Source organism: Canis lupus, chromosome 2 (genome assembly GCF_048164855.1).
Source record: "Canis lupus baileyi chromosome 2, mCanLup2.hap1, whole genome shotgun sequence".
NCBI lineage: Eukaryota > Metazoa > Chordata > Mammalia > Carnivora > Canidae > Canis > Canis lupus.
In genome coordinates, this window is record NC_132839.1 from 26,675,245 (window position 1) to 26,694,932 (window position 19,688).

The following is a 19,688-nucleotide window of genomic DNA, read 5'->3' on the forward strand; positions in this document are numbered from 1 at the left end:
TAGGAGGGAGGTATGTTGGCAGGCCCAAGACTTAAAGAAGAGAGAAGGAAGGAAAAACGTCCCTGGGGATGGGGAGCATGGGCAGACCAGAAGAGAAAGTGGCTAAAAAGAAACTCCCTGTCAAAAACTTGAGAAGCAAAGTTTTAAATTCAAATTTAAGTGCTTTTCTACACTGTAATGTGATCATCCATTGAGAACCACAAATCTTCAGTAAAAGTCTGTTATACATACAATGAGTACCAGAGCTGCCTTGAGAAACCAAGGATGGAGCCATTTTCCAATGCCTGGCCTTCCCTATGCAAGGGGAGTGGGGAGAAGAAAAAAATCATGGGAGGTCTTAACTGCTACATCGCTGTGCTAAGCAGAGTAATAACTCCCCCAAGATTTCTGTGTCCTAATCCTAGGAACCTGTGAATATGTCACTGACATGGCAAAGGAGAATTAAAGTGGGTGCTAATTAACATATAGGGAGATTCTCCTGGATTAGTCAGATGGGCCAAATATAATTACAAGGGTCCTTGAAAGTTGGAGAAAGAGGCAGAGGAGGTCAAGTGATGCAATGTGAGAAGGACTCTATCCATCACTGCTACTTTTGAAGACAGAGGAAGGGGGCTATATGCCAAGGAATGTTAGTAGCCTTTGGAAGCTGGAGAAGACCAGGGAATGGACCCTCCTCTCAGGAAGACTCTAGAGAAGACTATAGCCCTGATGACACCTTTATTTTAGCCAACTGAGACTTCTGTTGGACTTCTAACCTATAGAACTGTCAGATAATACAATTCTATTTTTTTAGGCCACTGAATTTGTGGTAATGTTTTATAGCAGCAATAGAAAACTAATTATGACTGCCTAATTTGGATTTGATAATAGTCTTAATAGTTATATTTAACCTAAATGCTTCTAAGTCCTTCAGCTTTCTGGGTTCAACCTTGTGAAAGTGCAGAACTGGCCCGATTATTTCCAAAGATTTCCAAATTGGTAAGTGGTTGTGGTTCTACTTATGGTTGCCCCAGACCGCTTCTATACAATCAAAGTTCTTGACTATTTCCTGAATTATTTCCCCTTGATTTATACTGGCATTTAAGTCCCAATATAGGCTTGCCCCAATCTGCTTTCCCCACTTCATCTGCCACTATTTCTCTTCCCAAATCCTACACTCCTGCCAAACGGGACCATGCTCTTCATGCTACCACAACATGCTCTTTACTTTTACTGTCTTATCACCCAGAAAGCTCTATCTCCTTTTGCCTGCACTCCAGTCCTGATAATAATCTACTGTCCTTCCAAATATCACAAATTTCCAAAGCCTCCCACGTCAGCACTCTTTAGAACTTCCCCAGCATTACGTTTAGTTCTCTTATGACCATCTGTGATAATTTACTTGCAGCTTGGTCATCTGAATCTCTTAATTCCTTATGTTGACTGGAGGCTCCTTGAGAGCACTGATGTGTATTGCTTATCTATATCCCCCCCAGTGCTGAGCACAGGGCTTTTCGCATCATAGATGCTCAACACCTGTTTGCTGAATGGGGTCATGAGGTTATTTTGATCTAAACAACTTAAAGTGGAATCCGTTATAGTTCACATTATCAACGTATACATACATATCTTTTATATCTTTTTTTTTCTTCTGAATGTCATGGCACATAGTTCAAAGAGGAACAAGCATATAAGGTGAATACATATCTTGGTGTGCCTGGGACAGCCCCAGTTTACATCTGTCGTCCTCATATGGTTATTAACAGCGCCCCTTTCACTCCAAAGTGTCCCAATATGGATGATACATTGGATGCTCATCTGACTGCTCTAGAACATAGGCTATAAGCCTCTGGCTTTCATGCTTTCCTGAACATGATTACAGTAAAATAGTTGCTTCTACTACATATCCTCTAGCTTAGTATACCTTTTTCTGTTTTGTTTTGTTTTTTCCTTCCAAGACAGCCATTAATGCTTGGGTCCACCCCCTTTCTCTCAGCATCATCCTTGCTTCCTACCCTTGGTTTGGTCTAGGGGAAGTTGGATTGGATTGGAGGAAGAAGAAAAAGGGGGCAAGATAAATTTCCAAGTTATCTGCTCCCTCATCACTCTCATCTTTCATGTGTTTCTGGCCCCATCATCTCAATCTCATCTTTGTGTTCCCAGGCATCATTCCTATCCTTTATTGTTCTGTTTCTTATCCTTTAATGTCTGACTCTGCTTTATGTCCCAATATCCAGGGCTGATTTTAGGTCCAGACTGATATCACAGGAATGATCATCAGTATCTATCTTACATTCAGGGTAACTCCCAATCTCAGAGTAGGTGAGATACTCCTAATATCTCAAATTGTAACTCAACATATTTTCCTATAGCAGAAATGTCCAAAATGTGTTTTGGGGAACTCTAGTTTTGGGTGTTAATAGCTGTTACTCAGGGAAAGGGTTTCAAAGTCAAAGAAGGTTGATGAATTCTCAATGGAACAATTTTCAGCAGTTTTCTTTCCTGCAGAACTTCTTACAGCCTTTAATATGCAAATGTACATTATGAATCTCTGAGTGGGATATATGATATGCTATGTTTCCCAAACTTATCTGGCCTCAGAACTTTTTCCTTAAAACTTTCTTAAGAGAATATTGTTCTGTGAAACCTATTTCATCTTAAAGGAACATAACTCTTGTGGGTTAGGCATAGGTTCTTGCGAAGTGACACAGGGGTTTATGGAACACAGGCATTGTTGTTCTAGTAGGACAATGCATTCTAAGTTCTACAACTGCATTTTTGGAAGATAGGCTGTGAAATGGACAGCAGCATGAGAGCCTTCCAGCTTCGAGCTGTGCGACTGTTCAGAAAACAGAGGGAGATGACCAAATAGAAGGCATCTGGGCTCATAGGTCAGAAGAGCTGATAGGTAGTTTCAACTTTACCACTATTGGTTTGGTATTCATGAACAACATTTAACACTCTGCCCTCAGTCTCTTCACCTATAAGATGGAGTGATAAATGATAGTGTTAAAGTAAATAAAAATAACACCTGTTAACATATCTTACTGGAATTTTAGAAGGATCTAATGATATGATGGCATAAAAACATTTTGAAAACAATAGGCTTTTCTTAGTAAGTATATACTAAAATACCATACTAGTGCCTAAGTAACTTGGTTTTACAATTGGGGAAAGTATACAAAACCAGAAATAACCTTCAAACCTTTTTTTTTTTTCTTCCCAAAACACTTCAAGTTATTCTCCCTAATACTGGTAATAAATAATTCATAGATTTTAATTTCACTTTTTTTTTCTCATTCTAGGTCTCTTTGGTGAAAGGAAGTGCAGTGGCCAAGACACAAAAAGGAAGGGAAGCAGAAGTATCACATTTGAGTTTCAAGTGAGGTCTGATTGATTTGTGAACAGTACAGTTGGGGCAAAGTCCATCCTCAGATTTTCAGGCAACTTTTTTTTTAAAAGATTTTATTTATTATTCATGAGAGACGCAGAAAGAGAGAGGTGGAGACATAGGCAGAGAGACAAGCAGGCTCCACGCAGGAAGCCCAATGTGGTACTCAATCCTGGGACGTCAGGATTATGCCCTGAGCTGAAGGCACTCAACCACTGAGCCACCCAGGCGTCCCTTCAGACAACTTTGTATCCAAAGTTATTGGCATTTGCATCGGCAAAAACTAAGAATATATGTCTACTGACAAAGCCAAAAATGTTATTTGTGACATTCCTTTTTTTTTTTTTAACTTTTATCATTTGATGTGAAGAAAGTAACATTTTATGAGCAAGCATGGCTCACATGAAACTCTCCTGTTTTATTAGACGTTACTATCTTTATTTGTTGCCTTTCTTCTTAAACAAAGGATCTCAGAGAATTTTTACAAATTCATCATTAATCTGATTACATGAATACATATACCTGTATGCCATTTCACAGGTATAATTATCCTTGGTTTTATCCACAGTGATCCAGTGTTAAAAAATGCTCACTAGAACCCAAGTAATCTTTACTTCTCTACTTTGGGTTCTACCTTGGTCACTTAGCACATGATACCAGTTCTAGGCATTAGACTGAATTTTTCAACAGTGAATTAATTAGCACACATTTCATGTTGTGGTTAAGGAGGGAGAGCAAATGAAAGACAGAAACAGGATTGAGAAGAGTTGAGGGAAACAGGTTATTTCATCTTTCAAAGATAAAGTTCTGTGGAAGAAAGCTTCTTGGTGCTCATTAGGAACACAAGCTTCTCTACATGCATGGAAGAATGGGGAGCAAAAGGAATTTCAATTACTTTTTCATGAAATCTGACCCAGAGCTGAACAAGAGAATTCTAAAGCTTTTGCATATGCCAGGTTTTTTTTGGGGGGGGGGAGGGGAATGAACATCAGTATTTCCCCTCTTCTCTGGTATTGCTTGAACAAAAAGAATTATTGAAATTGAACTTGTTCAGGTTTTTTATAAATCAAAATGTCAACAAATACAAGCACTCGTCTAGTTACAAGAGACCGTAGTTTACAGAATAAAACTAACCCTGTTTCTTTTTTTTTAAGGCTCTACAAAGAACACATTGTTTATTCTTGTGTAAAAACGTCATGTAAAGAAGCTCTCTGTCAGGTAGTCTATTTTTATTTAGTAGTTTCATAACTCAATTATCGTGTTCCCCTCTGCCTAATAATTAGCATATGCATAGTAACAAAGCTTGAAAACCTGTTCTTTTCCCCACTGTGTGTCAGTTAAATTTCCAAGGTGTTTGGAGAACGGGTTGTGCCTGTGTAGGTGAGTCGTCTTTCCCTGCTGCTCTGGCAGCTGGCCCCTGTGCAGTGTTGAGGGTCAGCTCTTGGAGAAAGTCCCAGCCAGAGGCCTGAGCAGGGACTTCCTGCCATCTGGAACAGTCTGGAGCACAATGAAAGATGTCAGCAAGAAGTACTCAAATGACTCCCCTCCAGTTCCCCGGGGAAGAGCAGTATTTCCCCCAGTTCCATGATTGGGGAAATTTAACGGTCACTACCAGTAATTTGGTGCACAAATTTTGAGTTCTACGTTTGGTTGCCTTCCATGCTCTGGCTTTTGTGGCTGCTTATCACCTTTTGAAAATTTTTTTCTATGTTTGAGGAATTCCCCATAGAATGAGTCCTGCCTCCCCATCATATAAACCCCTAGTGCATTTCCCCAGCTTCTTTTATAGCAGGGACGCACAACTGTGACCTAGGCACAGGCAATTCACCTTGCTTGTAAGAGAAGTAGTTTTGAAAGAGAACAATGAGAGGAAGGAGGTGCCTTAACAAGAATACATCTTCTGGCAAAAGTGGCAGTGGAGGCTTCTGGCTTTGGAGGGAGGACAGTGAATGAAGTTCTGGCATCCAGTGTCCCGTATGAACAGTGAACACTGAGATGATGAGGTCTTACATGGCAATTGGGATGGATGCAGTGCCTAAGACGAAGATCTTCTTTGCAATAAATTAAAAGAAAATAATTGAAAGGCATCTAACACAACTGTTAATTAGACATACACATTTTGAAAATCAAAATATTTAACTTCATTTGTTGGATTTTTAAAAAAAGTTATGACAACTTTTAGGAATGACAAATTTTAAGTGCATTATCTTCCATAGGCAAGTAGTGAGAAATAAACTCAAAGACCAAGGTGTTTGTGGGAAACTAGTGAGGCATAGTTACTCTCTACATGTTTTGGGGGGCACATTCAGGTTTAAATTTGATTTGGATATTATCATTTACCCATTTCAGAGCTTCCTTCTCCCTCTCTCTCTCTGCTTTTTTCTCACATCTTTATATTATTGTACTAATGTGGTTTTACTTAGGGTTAGGAGGACAGAGACTCTCTGGTATACAGTATGGCATCTAGAGAAGAATGTAGAACCCCATTAGTTGGGGTGGATAGAAGAGTTACAATGGGACTACAGTAAAGCTCCTAGTGTGAAAGAAGAGCAGAAAAACCCATCCAAATCAGTGAAAAATATATTTTTTGAAGTAAAGGCTATTTCTTATTTATTTTCTAAATGATCTGCATAATATAAGAAAAAAGATATTTGTTAAGAATGTGTTAAGAATGTTGTTTAAAAAATATAAGTCATTATTTGTCCATTGTAATTGGCTAATAACCACAGTTGACATTCTGTAAATAATAGGTGGACCCAAATTTTGAAGTTATGTTTGGAGAATATTAATAGGCTCCTTTTTTCAGGGAAAAAAATCATTATAAAATAAATATTTTCTCAGCCAGAATGACACACTACAACTGTATAACTGCAGCATGACAAATTTATGGAATCTAAATCAGTAAGTTTTAACAATAGAGATAAATTCTGAGGGATGAGGAATTTGTGAACTCAGTACACAGTACTAAGTTACAGGAATCACAATGAAAGATCTTCACTATTTTCTGCCCCTCACTCTGCCATAATGTTGAAAAAGACTGATATTCTACAGGTGCCTGGGTGGCTCAGTCAGTCAAGCATCTGACTGCAGCTCAGGTCACAATCTCAGGGTTCTGGGAATGAGCCCTGGGTTGAACCCTGTGTGAGGGCTCCACATCTAGCAGGGAATTGGCCTGTCCCTCTCCCTCTCTGCTTGACCGTTCCTTCTGCACCTCACGTCTGCTCGTGTTCTTTCTCTCTCTCTCAAATAAATAATTAAAATATTTTTTTTAAAAAAAGAAAAAGACTGAAGTCCCAAAATCTTTTTGTTTGGGCCATTTTGTTCTGTACTCATTCTGTTGGTTTTAAAAATTATCTCTTCCATCTTGTACCTTGTGCTATAATTTCTACATGATAGTATTCCTGTTACAAGCACTGTTCAATTATCAGTGACTCAAGCAAAGAGAATTTAAATATTTTATAAAAGGTCCCTCAGGTAAAGCTGTAACTGGCTGGATGGAGAAAGGAAACCACAGTTGACTTTCATAGTGCAGGAGCACTCTATGTCAGTTACTAATGTTCTAGATTCCAGGAAGCTATGTAATTGCTTCATACATTTTATTAATTCTATGATTTCCACTATGTATGAAGAAAGGTTGGAGAACAAGATCCTCCCATCAATATTATTTTTTTCTGTTTTTTTCCTTTTAGTTCCCACTGGTATTTTATTATTGGTAAATAATTTTAAACTCAGTTTTCAATTCTTTCCTCAACACCATTTCAGAATTTCTACAGTTCTGAAAATAGCACTTCTAAGGGTAGGAGACATAAAAGATGTGGCTAGAGTGACGTAGATTTAGTTCTGCCAAGGCCAGGAAGATGGCCTGGTCTGTCTTTGAGCTCCATTCAAACGCTGATGTGCAGGTGTGGGATGCACAGAGCTCTCCTTTCAAAGGACAAGCTACCCAGACATGGAATATGTCAGCATCTTCAGGAATGCTTCAGCTGCTAAGAGCCACCTCTCCAGAGATCATGTCCTCCCTGAGGCAGCTCCGAGATGAGTGAGACTGGGGTATAAAAGCCAGGCCATTTGGTAGGACACAGGACACCCTGATGGATAATATTTGCTCTAGAGACCTCCACTAGATTGACTGAGGCTTTGTCATGCCTGCATTAGGGCTGGCTCCCTTCTTTGTACAATCCTACTACTTCCCCTTTCCTTTCACAGAGTTGATGCCTAGTAAATATTATATTTCACACTCATCTCAGACTCTCCTTTCAGAGAACTGGTCTTCAACAGCAGGTAAGTTCTATAGGATCTGGGGGCTTTTCTAGTCAAGGTCTAAATGATCTAAGGCAGAATTTTGAAACCTTCCTTATCCTGAATCTATCTATGTATCTTTTTTAAAAATAATTTTTCTTTTGTTTGGTTGTGGTTTTAATTTTTGTTTTATTCTTGTTTGGCAAATTTTGTTTGTTGCTTATTGGGAAGAATTCTAGGAAGCTTTTTATGAAAAACCTGAAGCAAGGGGCACCTGGGTAGCTCAGTTGGTTAGGTGTCTGCCTTTGGCTGGGGTCATGATCCTAGCATTCTGGAATTGAGCCCTGCATAGGGCTCTCTGCTTAGCAGGGAGTCTGCTTCTCCCTCTCCCTCTGCCTGCTGCTCTGCCTGCTTGTGCTCTCTTTCTCTGTCAAATAAATAAATAAAATCTTTAAAAAAAAATAAGAGCTAAAAAAAAAAAAAACCCTGAAAAGAGTAAAAACCAAAAACCTGAAGCTGATTTCCCCAACGACTTCCATTATTATAGAAAAGATGTATTCCCACTGAAAAATAAAATTGGTTCTACCTTATTAAGTAATTTATAGTTCAAGGACTTGTACATGCAAAAAAATAAGGAGTAAACTCTTTCTGAGTGAAATCTATGGATATTTAAATTTTCTAAGAAGTTGGTCAAATAGATCATCTTTGCCCAATCTTAGAGATGGACACCTCATCCATTTTTATTTTTCTCCATCTCCAGATCGTATATGATTCTCTCTTCTCCATCCCTTACTGCATCCAGCCTGCATCGGTCCTTCATCGAATTCCCACTTCCATCCTAACCCCTCCACCTCTCTGCCTCCATCTATTCTTTCATCTCTCCTTCACAAAACTGTCAGAGTGATTTTTCTAGATTGCAAATCTGATCAGGTAATTCCTCTGCTTAAAATTCTCCAGTGGCTTCCCAAGGCTACTCAAGGATTTAAAACCCAGTCTTTTCATAGTACTCATACAAAACTCCTCGTGAATCAATCTTTGCTTACTCTCCAGCTTTGTCTCCACAACTATCTCCAATCTTTCTACTTCAGCCAAGTTCCTTGTAGCCTCTGAAATGTGCATGCTCTTCCCTCTCTGCCTTTGCACCTGCAGCTCCCTTTGGCGAAATGCCCTTCCTCACTTTTTTAAAAAATTAGCTTTTAAAAACTTAGCTAAGCTTTATTCTTTTTTTTTTTTCTTAAGATTTTTATTTATTTGAGAGACCATCCACAGGCGCACAAAGGGGAGGGGCAGAGGGGGAGAGACCAGCGATTCCATCCTGAGCATGGAGCCCCACACAGGGCTCAGTCTCACAACCCTGTGATCACAACCTGAGCTGAAATCAAGAGTCTGGCACTCAATCAACTGAGCCACCCAGGTGCCTCAAGCTAAACTTTATTCTATAGTCCAGACTCCATGCAAATGTCAAGCAAGCTCTAGGGAGAAGCAGTCCTCCATATCTCCAGAGTACCATTGCCACTAACATCTTTCATATCACTTACAATACCATAATGAAATATAAGACTGTTATACTCCTCTTTAGATTATGAGCTCCTCAGAGAAAGAAACTTTATCTGTAAATCCTCAGCACTTAGCACAGTGCCCAGCTCATGATAAGTCCTTAGAAAAGTTTTGTACCTTTCTTTTGTGGTAGCTATTGCTTCTAATGGATTTTTGCATCCTCTCCATTCCTTAGCAAAATATTGTGTTGCTTAATACTACATACTGTGGGTGCTCAATGAATGTCTGTTGAGTGGATAACTATATTGTTGCTGTTGTAAGTATTACCATTCTACTTTCAAAAAATGCTTAAAAGATTCCAATTACCAGGAGTAGCTTAGAAAAACATTTTAAGTGTTGATTGACCAGTAGAAGTCTCTGAAGAGTTTATTTCACTCTAGAGCAGTTGCCTAAACCATGAACTATAAGCTAATAGTATTCACAGGAGAGAGACTTTGTCTATTTGCCTAGACTGTCTGTGATATTAGCTATGCAAATAAATATTTTTATTGTTCATTTGGGAGAAGAGGATTACTTGATGACTGTCTTGAAGTATATGCAGGCTTGTTATGAGGAGGAGGATGACTTAATTTTTTTTCTCCATTGCACTGCTGGTTCAATGAGGAAAAGTACTTAATATTGTATTAACAGTGGAAGATAAGAATTTCTTTGCTGGAATTAAGGAACATTGTGGAAACTCCCGTTTTGCAGATGTGACTAAATGACATCAAAACTCTTGTTTTCACCTTCAAGTCCATGAAATCCAAAAAGATGTCATCACAGTGACCAACTGCCACCAAAACAGAGGCTGTTGAATTTGGCATTACATTCCCTAGTTACTAAATTCAGATAACAAACAGCAGATACATTCTATTAATATAGGACCATCTTGGGCTCTGCTAAAGAATCACAGTATTTTCCTTGCAGTTATATCTCACTGGGAAGACAGACCCAGAAAAAGTTAAGTTCTAGTAAAAGGCAGAGTGATATAAATTAACAGAGGAGAGAATTCAAAGGAGTCAGGAGTTGGAGAGGAGTATGGAAAGTCATGCAGGCAAGGGGAACTGCATGTATAAAGTCATATGGTGTTGACATATGTGCCAGGTATATTTGAGAGGTAACAGACCACATAGGGTATATACCAGCTCCGAGGAAGAAAACATTTATAAACATTCACTAGGCACTTATGATAATGCCAAGCTCTTTGCTAGACCCAGTACATGCATTTTCTCATTCAATTCTCATAATAACTCTAACATATATATACTAGTAACATCTCAGTGTACAGTTGATAAAACTAAGGCACAAAGAAGGTAAGTGACTCAGCTAAGATCACAGCTAATGATGGAGCAGGGAATCTAGGTTGTCAGACTTCAGCTATTGGAACTAAAATTTAATTCCAGAAACATTAGTAATCACTTCCCAAAGGCAAGGTACAAACTGAGGTAGGAATTGTAAGGCTTGAAAGCAGAGAAATGTCTTCTTCAGCAATACATTCATATAAGGCTGAAACCTGTAGGTATTTTGCAAGCATCCGTGAATGAAAAGGCTATTTTCAAGGAGTATATACTGTGGTAGGAAAAACAGACATGCATAAATGACTACAACATGTAGGTACTAATGGATTAGATTGCATAAAAAACTGAGGGGAGAGAAAGTTATCCTATAAGCAGTGAGGAGGCATTGAGGTTTTAGAGTAGGAGAGTGACATAATGAAAGCTTATTACTGAAAACTAATCTGCTGACTGGGTGCTACTTGTTTCCTTATTGTCAGCAACACTAAGCCACTTGGAACTCCCAAGTAAGTAAGTGGTGATACAAAAGGAGAAAATACTTCTCTTTCTCATGTCCTGCTCACCAAAATTCTGCTAAATTGGTTTAGATGCTGGAACAATAAACTGGAGTAAGAGCAGAAGCCTAAAATCTGAAGGTGTGCTGATGCTTTGTCCAATCACTATTGTTTCTAAGAATATAAGGGGTAGGGTAAGGGAAGGGTAGAGAGCTAGACAGATTGTATGTTGCAAATATTTAAGAGAGGTAAGACCTGAGGTCACTCACATATGGCTGTTTTATTAGAATTATCCATTCATTTGGGACGCCTGGGTGGCTCAGCAGTTGAGCGTCTGCCTTCTGCTCAGGGTGTGATCCCGGGGTCCAGGATGGAGTCCCACATCAGACTCCTTGTGGGGAGCCTGCTTCTTGCTCTGCCTCTCTTTCTCTCTGTCCCTCATGAATAAATAAGTAAAATCTTAAAAAAAAAAAAAAGAATTATCCATTCATTCATTCATCCATCTAGTTAGTCAACGAATATTTATTTACTGAGTGCCATTGGGATCTGGTAGTGCTCTAGGTCTGAGGACATAGAGATCTTGTATGAAAAGTAGTACAAGACCACTAGCCCCAGGACTATCCAAGCCAACAGAGTAATTCAAATCATAAATATTTTCAGATAGTGACATGTGATGGCAAAGAAAATAAGCCAGAACAATAGGATGGAGAGTGATTAAGGATGGGGGAGCAAACACTTAGAAAGGACCCTTAGAGAGAACCTTTCTGTGGAAATGACATTCCAGCAGACTTAGGTGTGAGAAAAAAAAACCAAAAAACAACAGCCATGCAAAGAGAAGGATGAACATTCCAGACAGAGGAAACAGCCAGGGCAAAGGCCCTGAGGTTGAGTTAGAGGAAGACAAAGCAGGAATGGTAGGTTTTTGCCATTAGTCACATTCAGAACTCCAAAAAGAATATCTGAAATACTTCCTTTTCCAATATTACATCATTAAAATATTTTTAACAATTAACAATGTGATTATCCTCATTATCAACTTTCCTCTTAATAACCAATTAAAAATCTCCATCTAAAAATGGATACTAAAAAACTTAATTTGAGTATAAAATGACAACAAAAAGGAAATAAAAGGTCATAGATAATAAGTAGTCAAAAATATGGATGAAGGGTTTTAGATGATCACCTTGCAGAGTGGGTGGTGGTGATGGTTGGAAATGAAAGGCTGAAAATCATGTACTATTTATTAATTTAATAAATCTGTCTTGATGTCAATGTAATCGAATGTTGCCACAAAATAATGGTCTCCTGCTGCTACATAAATGTTGAGGCCAAGCTCTGATGTTTATTTTCAAGACAGGAGACATTGATCCTTCACTAATAGAATATTACAAGTTTATTTCTATTATGCTAAGTAACCAAAGTTGATTTCATTGTTTGATTTGATGGATGTTGGTGCTGTCAGAGTTCAAAATGGTCTGGGATTAGGAGGCCAAAAGGATGATTTTTTTTCTTCTTCCAATTAAGCATCCTTGGATTTCATTCTAACATAAAATCAATAAAGGAAAATTTTAGGGATATTTAGTCTCTGGGATTTCTTCTGAAGCCCCAGGGATCCTAATTATTCGGCACAAGATTATTTTCCCCTGAGATTAAAGATACTCTAGAGCCAGACAACTGAGTGAATTGGATGGGGCCCCACCCAATTGGAAAGGCAACAGGAAAAGTGATGAGAGGAAAAAGACAGCTACAACAATAGAAGGAGGAAGTGAAGCCAAAAAAACAAGAGAAGAAGGAAAGGTAACAGTGCACTACAATAATCCACCAGGAAAGGAAAACCACATAGAAAAAAACCCCTAAAAAACAAAACCCAAAACAACAACAAAAAGCAACGCCTAAAGGAATTTTGCAATCGGCTTATTTAGACCAGTTTTGTTTTGTTTTGTTTTTTACCATTTCTAGAGGTATGGGCCATATTTATAGTGATCCAGTGATCCAAGTCTTCCTTTTCCCAAGCAGAACGTAAATTAAAACAGTATCTTGGTTTTCAGGTTTTATCTATCACAGATCTCAAAGCCACATAGATCTGGGAAATAATGAACAAGGTGAAGTTTGGAAAGATGACATGAACTGAACAATTAAGTAGGAATATGGAGAACATGTATCTTAAATAACAAGAGAAACAGACTCATACCAAATCACTTCTTTTAATATCCTATAGTGAGCCAAGGTATTCACTTAATAATAGCCAAAATGGGAGGAAATGATGTATTTGATAAAGCCAAAGTCTGAAATAAAACAGGGTGTGACTTGGTGTTTCTGATATTGCCTAATCAGGAGGTTTAGGTATAAGAACAGAATTCACTGCTGCTTACCATGCTGAAGCAAGATCCCTTAAACCCTGCTTGAGTGATCTTGCCTGTATTTAATCTAACCTGAATTCACAAAGTGTGTACATTTAGAATCATACTACATGAAAGAGCAAATATTATGGGGCAAGAGTAGTTGGAAGGATCTCTGTAAGGGATTTGGAGAGGGACTGAAGAGATAAGCTACATGAGTGTGAATTACAGTCCCCTCATTCACTAGTTGTGTGAACCAGCAAAATTTGTGAATAATGATACCCACCAAAAAGGATTATAAAGATTGCTGAGTGAGGTACTCTATGTAAAACACTTTACATAGTGCCTACCGCATTGTAAGGCTTGATAAATATTAGTGTTGTTAATACCTAAGAATTCTGTGGTGTGGTTTGCAAGAACTGAAATGTTACGTAAGTGAACCATGTAACATTGCTGAACAAACATTTTTGACTTACAAACATAGTAGTTTCATATATTTCAATCTAATATGTTTCCATAAAACTTCCCTATTTCTCTCACTTTTGTCTTTTGTTAGGGGTTGGTTAGGGGAAAAGAATGGGAAGAAGGAAGAGAGAGGAAGAACACCTTAAAAGAAGGAATGGAACAGTGGGAGTTTATGTAGTAAAGCCCTATGGAGCACCCGGAATGGGGTAGAAGCTGAGGAGGTATAGTCCTGTCGCCCTTCGCTTCCCCTGCTCCTTCACCTCCTACCACAGCCCTTTAGTGAGCTCTCTCGGTCTTTAGGAAGTTCCTGAGACATGGATGTGACATATGTCTCCTTGTGTCAAACGACAAATGCTCCTTTAAAACAAAGAAAACAACCAGACTATAGAACAGAGCTGGTACCTCCTAGAAGGACAGACAAGTCAAGGGCAAGAACAAAGGAAGCAGTGCAGGAAAGTTGGGGTATAGGGTTAACTGTTCCAGAGGCCTAAGAGAAAGTGCCCAGAAATGGATTCTTCCTTGACCATCCTTCTCTGCAGACTACTTACTTTCATTACCAGAGTGAGCTCTTTTTCTACCTCCCTCCTAGAACATGAACCAGACAGAAGAGCCAAAGTAAATGGATATAGTATTGATGAAGCCTCTAAAATTTCTGGGCACCTCAGCCTCAAATACTGCACCAAAGAACATTATTCCATGGGTCAGTATCCTTGGCCAAAACTCCCCTCAACCCAGAACAATAACTTTAGCCCTAAGTAGTGTCCACAGGACTACAGACAGTGGTTAAGGTTTTCCTCAAAGAACTAAAAATCTCATGAGTTTTAGAGGGAGGTAGAGTAGAAGGTAAGCATAGAGTGGTAGTAGCAGACCACAACACAAAAATGTATTCTTAATTTTCTTTCCTTTTTTTTTTTAAAGATTTTATTTATTCATGAGAGACACAGAGAGAGAGGCAGAGACAGAGGCAGAGGGAGAAGCAGGCTCCATGCAGGGAGCCCGATGTAGGACTACATCTCAGAACTTGATCCCAGGACCCTAGGATCACACCCTGAGCTAAACGCAGACGCTTAACCGCTGAGCCACCCAGGTATCCCCTTTCTTAACTTTCTTAACATTGGTCCCCAGTACCATAGACAACTTGGGTCTTAGAAGCTGGGTGACGCTAACGGAGATCTGCCATGTAGTAGTCAATAGCTCAGCAACATGGGGAAGGGAATCCTTCTATCCTCTGCCTCAAGAATTTAGGTTCAAGGAAAAAGACCTGAGAAGTTTGGAAAGCTGATGATAACGAGACTATAAAATTATTTGTCTGACAAGGAATCTGGTTTGTACATATATCATCTTTTTTAAAAAAAATATTTTTTTTATTCATGAGAGACACAGAGAGATAGGCAGAGACACAGGCAGAGGGAGAAGCAGGCTCGCCACAGAGAGCCCCGTGTGGGACTCGATCCTGAGACCCCAGGAATCATGACTGGAGCCAAAGGCAGACGTTCAATTACTGAGCCACCCAGGTGTCCCTGAACATGTATAACCTAATGACAATACTGCTAGCAGGTAGCAACTACCACACAGAATACTTATAAACCTTTAGGTATTGCAATATATAGGATGGAGCCATTGGTTTCAAAGACTTTTTGGGTATTCCCAAATAAAATATTTGAAGTATGTTCTATATCTTTGGCAAGTATACATGACCTTAGTTAAGACTATATCTATCATATACCTTAATACTGGCAAAGGCCATAGTCAGCACTTGTCTTAAATTATGTTTTTAAAACAGCTAAAGAAGTTAAAAATGTATCCTAACTCCTTATTACTCAAAACTATTTCAAGATAAACAAAATGTAATAGTGGCAATAATTTGTCACCTTCCTTTTTTTTTTGCCATACTTCATTGAGAGGACCCAATTATTTTGGAAAATTATGAAAAACAAATGTAGTAGTCCCCCCCCACCCCCATGTTTCTATTTTCAACAGAAGGAAATGACACTGCATGAATGTTGCAAGCCTCTTTCTTGAGACTGAGTCTTTTGTCAAATCCAAGAGTGCAAAGACATCATATTGGCATAACCTTAGTAGGTGGAAAACCATTGTGAAGATTTAGGAATGCACTAAAAAAATATAGTAATACTTTTGAATGAAGAACACTCTTTGGCACACTTCCTATTACATAACTTTCAACATTTAATGACAAAAATCCAGCCAGTGAATACTGCAACACTTGGAATTTGTTTTGCAAAATGTGCTAAAGTGTGTGAAATTGCAATACATGGTAGCCCTACTTTTTTCACTTTTCATCATCTTCAGCTTATGTACAATTTTTTGTAACAGGATTATTCTATTTTTTCCAAGTTACTGAATTTCAAATCTTGATGGTGCTAAAAAAGACTAGGCACTCTAGAGAGATGGAACTGTTTAGAACCAGTAGTTCTGTACACTGTCTCTCCTAACCCATTGGTAAATGTTTATGAATAGCTAAGTTAGGATTTTAAAAATCTAGGGCAATAGGTTAAGAAAACAGTCATTGCTTCAGACTAACTGATGTTAAACCAATAACAGTGTCAAATACTGTTAATTTGAGGCCCCATTTCATTTATTATTCTGGTATAAGAGACCACATCGCATAGTGTTACTGTTGTAATGACTCTGTTCATTGAATTATTTTGGTACATGGCATGTAAGCAGTTTGTGAACCTAAGCATGCTAGTCTCTTCTGCCTGGGAGTGAAGTTTCATATGGTAGTTTGAGTGACAAACATCTCAGAGCTTGCTCACATTCCTCTGTGGAATAGTCACTTTTGAGAGAAAGAGGTGCGGCTTCGTGGTCTGAGAACAGGACTGTCAGCCAGGAACACAGAGTTCTCATCCTGGAACTATTTCTGTTTTCTTTATGGATCAAATCATGCTAATAAATCGTTCTATGACTCAGTTTACCCAATTTAAAAAGCTGGTTAGGAAAATCCAATTAATAGGGATATATTAAGTATTAATAGATGGGTATCTGTTAAATGATTTGAAATGAAAAGTGGTATGAATGTAACATTTTTTTAATAAACTAATTAGTTTATGAAACAAACAAGTAATAGAAAAATTTTGTCCTTTGGAAAAATTACCCCAAAACAAAAAAATTACTTTTATGAATTTTAATGTTTAAATAGTTTATTTTAATTTTTCTAAATAAATATTTTCTACTTTAAATGTTTTCTCTCTCTCTCTCTCTCTCTCTCTCTTTTTTTAAAGATTTTATTTTCAAAGAATCTCTACACCCAATGTGGGGCTAGAACTCACAACCTGGGGATCGAGAGTCTCATGCTCTACTGACTGAGCCAGCTAGGTGCCCCTAAACATTTTTCTTTTTAACGTTAACATGCTAAGTATTCTATGTGATGCAAATAATTAAATCATCATTAGTTTCCATTTACACATAAAGAGGTAGTTTCTTTGTTCTATATAGCAAAGGAAAATCTTCTCTGAAGTTCCATGCACTATAAGAATAAGGACGTTATTAAACTTAACGTTTTACAGAAAAAATTAAGACCAAAGAAATGTATAGTCAATCTAGAGCTTTAGCAGGGTGGTATAACACACTGCCTGTTTTAAATTGATAAAGACTTCTTCTAAGAATAAGATGCAGGTTCCAAAAAGAGAAGATTGTACATATGTACACAAACAAAACAAGGGTAGGAGAAGAAAGACCTAATGATTAACTGTGGTGTTCTGTATCTGAATGAATAAGGTAAAAAGAAAAAATCAACCTCAAATGCAAATGTTTCATTTTGGTGGCTCAGCTAGCCAGTATTCCCCTACCCTAAATCCAGCCCCCCAAAATTAATCAGCCTTATGTGTGAGGTTAAAAAACAAAACTGTAACTTCTAAAAAATATATTATGGTTCTTTACAAGAAGATTTAAATCTCCTATCTTCCCCTTTCTTAAAAAATGAAAACAAACAAAACAATGGATCTTCAATTCTGTATCTGGGATCTCAAATTTGGCTGTGAATATGTGTTTCAAATCTCATTAATTACAATATTGGCCCCATGAGATACAGTTGCTGATGCAAAGAACACTCTTTGTACTCAAAATAATTTGAACAAGGGCAAAGAAGCATTTTACTTACATGTGTAAACATTAGGAGGAAAATAAAACAGAGATGGTTCAGATAGCTGCTGAGATGTTTTAGTGATAATTGATTTGACTACCACTGAAGCTTTAAGGTTACCATGTATAGAATAGTCATGTTTTCACTTGGTATATTTGTTGGATAATAACAGTCTTGTGAAGTTAAGTGACATTAACTTGGCAAGTTCAGAACTAAGATCTTTCAGCATTTTATTCTTTCTAGACACTAAGACCAAATTGTTCTGAATTCCATACCCTACTGGGCAGATCTATTATTTATTTTTTAAATACCAGAAAATATGCCATTACTCAAAGGACTCTTCCATGTAATAAATCTGAGTAAAAACTAATCAAATGAATAAATTGCAGCAGTAGACAGGAAATAGCCTCTCTCGTTTTCTCTTTGTTTTCCTTTCTCCTTAGGAAACAGTACATTAAACCATAGCTACTTGTGGTCCTGTACTATAAGAACACATGTGGTCGTACTTTTTCATCCTATTAACAAATTTATTGGCTCACTGGATAGAAAGTAAAGTCCACTGTAAAGATGCCTTAATGCCTTACATGGGGAGGGTCATCTGCTATGTAAACCACAACCTAAGAATCTTGTTCTGAGATCTGATGGTGCCCATTGTCTGTCTATAAGTAGATACTGAAGAGCAGAGTTAAGCAGCCCTAGTTACACAAAAGAATCGCCCGGAGCTTACAAAAAATAACAGATGCCTGGGTCCATCCACAAAATTTCTTAGTGAGTTGGTTTGGGGTGGGGGGTCCCAGATCTTGTATTTTAAACAAAAGCCAACTAAAAATAAATCCTTCTAGGGTAATTCTAATGTGCCATGACTAAGAACAATAGAGAACCTCAATACCAGTGCAAGGATGAGAACTAATTTGTTATTTAGATAACAGTACAAAGCCTACTCTTGGCCTTTAATGGAAAACTTACCTTAGTCCAAGTGTGGGCAGGAGCATGGATTAGCAGCTGCCATAGCTCTGTCCTTGACAACATTCTGTAAGCGTCACTTTTAGGGAGTATTCTATGGGTCATGATCCTTGAGATGCTGATAATTTTCTGGGTTAAAGCCAATGGAGATTGATAACTGAACAACAAATGACATATGGTAACTCTGAAGGTAGAGTCTATAAACAGTGGTAGCCTTATCCCTATCTGAACATTTTGAGCAGAAGTTCATCAAAAGACTTACTCACTCAGCATCACTACTTCTTTCTGAGTCCATGAATGCCATGTCTCCACCACCAAATCACTGTGGTTCACTGTAAACTGAAAGAGGGATTTTGAAATAGAAATGACAAATGACTTCTCATGGAAACTAATCAGCTTAAGCCTATGTGATTTTTTTTTTTTCATTTTCTTCATCCTCACTTCCATGGGATGGATTTTTGTCCTTTTAATAAGGACACTTTTATTTTGCTTGAGTCTTTCTACCATAATGTCAGTCCTCTATTGTTTTTGCCATCTTCTTTTGCTATCATATTGTTTTCTTCATTTAATCTTACATCTTTTATTCTTTCCTATCTTTTTACTTTTTCCAACTAAAAAAATTCTCTAACACTAGAATAGCAGTCCCTTTTTCATTTCCCCCCAGGTTTTGATTTATGTTTGGTTACCAACCCCTTTTCTCAGTCTCTTTCTTACTAACTGCCCTTCCTTAACCTTCTGTTGTTGTTTCATTCCTGTCATTTGCTGTGGCTGGCCATATAAACCCATTTCTTTCCATTCCATTTATCCCTATAGCTCCATGTGCATTTTTAGGGTGCTACTACTAAAAGCGTAAACCTCTATGTGAGAAATAGAAAGGTAGCTCTC

The 19,688-nt window shown here is 38.0% G+C and overlaps 1 protein-coding gene and 1 long non-coding RNA gene across 5 annotated transcripts in view; one reads left to right on the plus strand and one right to left on the minus strand.

Moving 5' to 3' along the window:
- The window catches only part of LOC140614312 (uncharacterized), an 87,162-nt gene that overhangs the window by 64,290 nt on the left and 3,184 nt on the right, over positions 1-19,688 (minus strand). The window contains exon 2 of one of the 2 annotated variants that reach the window (XR_012015211.1): positions 19,070-19,142. This is a non-coding gene — a long non-coding RNA (uncharacterized lncRNA). Of the gene's footprint in view, positions 1-19,065; positions 19,143-19,688 lie in introns of both variants that reach the window. The other variant, XR_012015212.1, reaches the window with a different exon arrangement.
- SSBP2 (single stranded DNA binding protein 2) overlaps positions 2,735-19,688 on the plus strand; it is a 302,263-nt gene continuing 285,309 nt past the window's right edge. For 2 of the 3 annotated variants that reach the window (XM_072793451.1, XM_072793481.1), the window contains exons 1-3: positions 2,735-2,887; positions 3,285-3,366; positions 4,525-4,588. The gene's annotated coding sequence lies outside the window, so the exon portion shown is untranslated. The remainder of the gene's footprint in view (positions 2,888-3,284; positions 3,367-4,524; positions 4,589-19,688) is intronic. The other variant, XM_072793462.1, reaches the window with a different exon arrangement.